Source organism: Chaetura pelagica, unplaced genomic scaffold (assembly GCF_000747805.2).
Source record: "Chaetura pelagica isolate M959 unplaced genomic scaffold, ChaPel_1.0 scaffold585, whole genome shotgun sequence".
In the NCBI taxonomy this organism is placed as follows: Eukaryota; Metazoa; Chordata; class Aves; order Apodiformes; family Apodidae; genus Chaetura; species Chaetura pelagica.
In genome coordinates, this window is record NW_009953404.1 from 1,048,216 (window position 1) to 1,049,909 (window position 1,694).

The window sequence follows — 1,694 nt, forward strand, 5'->3', positions numbered from 1 at the left end:
TCAAGAAGGGGCAAAGCTATAAATGCTGCTCACTGCTATAAATAGTATTTGCTCAAGGGTGGTGTGGGAGCAGGAAGCTTTGAGGTGTGGGGTTGGAACCTGGGCTTGAAGTGAAAGCAAAAATCACCAGTTGCTTCCTGCTCCCACCAAACCTGTGGCTATTTTGCTGTTTCCCCTGAACCAGGGCACAGAGCTGGCTCCTGCCCTGGGAAGTGTGGGCAGGGACTCAGGCTGGGGAATGAATGCACAAATGTCCCTCCGGTGCTGCAAACCCCCCCTCCAAGCTGCTGTCCTGGTGCAGGACCTACTGTAGGTGCCTCCCCTACTGGAGAGGGGGCCCAGCCCGATGGGTCTGCCTTTAAAATACACTTAATGAACCAAAATGGCCATTTATGTATGGGGGGGGGGGAGCCTTGGAGAAATCAATGTGAATTTCTCAAAGCTCAAACGAGAACAGACAAGTTGTTTGGTGTGGATCAAGGCAGGAATTTTCCAACCAGGCCTTTGGGAATTGGGTTGTGGTGAAAAGGTAAATGGGAGTGGGTGGTGGGATGGCAGCATGTCCCTGGAGAGGGGCCCAGGCTGGGCCCAGCACAGGGAGCACAGTGTGTCCATGGGGTGCTCCACCTGCCTGGAGAGACAGACATGGTTGTTTGCCTGCAAAGTGACACCACGTGGCACCACGTGAGGTTTTTCTAGGGCACAAACCAGAGAGACATCACCTTAATTGAGACCTCAGCTCCTAAAAGAGCAGAACCAGTGTCACAGAGGGGATGAACTGCCCTCTTCCACTTCCAGTTGAACACAAACAAAATTACTGCACACTTTTAATTGTCAATCACTTTTTTTTTTTAAATTATTTCCAAGATACAGAACAGCATCTTAGTGTTCTACACCAAGCAAGCTTCCAGCAAAAGGTCAGAGTATCTTAAGATGGTTTAAAAATATATCTCAAATAAAATAGTTTCTATAGGATAGCAAGCTGTGTTGTACATCTCTAGGTCCTTAGAATCATTTACAGAAAGCAGAAGCCTGTTGTACAATCCACACACTAGAAAAGGAGTGTACGCTCTTGCTACAAAGTTAGAAAAGGTAGAATTCCAGATGCCTGGGGCAGATCTCCCAAGCCAGGCAGCAGATGCCACCAGTGCTCTAACAAGTGCCCTGTATTCCAGAGGGAGGAAGTTCAACACTTCCCAGTCCATGAAGTCAGGAAGCAGATTATAACCACTTGCCTTCTGAGAGTCATTCTATTTATTGTAACTTGTTCAATTGGCCTAAAAGAGCAACTTCTAGCAGTAAAGGACTGGCTGGTTTATGTCTCTGCTCCCACTTGGAGCTGGTTGGTCAGAGCTGCATTCCCAGAGTTGCAGACTAAGCTCAAGGCTGTTCCTGCAGTTCAGACAGTGGAAAAGGATCATACAATGATCTGCAAACAACTGCAGGGCTCCCCTCATCATTTTTAACTCTCGGATTGCAACACACTGACCAGAACAGTCGCTTCTCTACCCAGGGGAAACCTCTGCCCACCCCAGAGCATCAAAGTCTAGCAGACATTCTGAGTGACGACCAGCAAAAAACACCCCCCGGATTTGTCCTCACACTCCCCGCGCGGGTCCTGCAAACCTTTGGGGGAAACACCAGCCAGGTTTTGCCAGCCGAGGATCTGGCCAGAGCTCCGGGGCAGGGCAGGG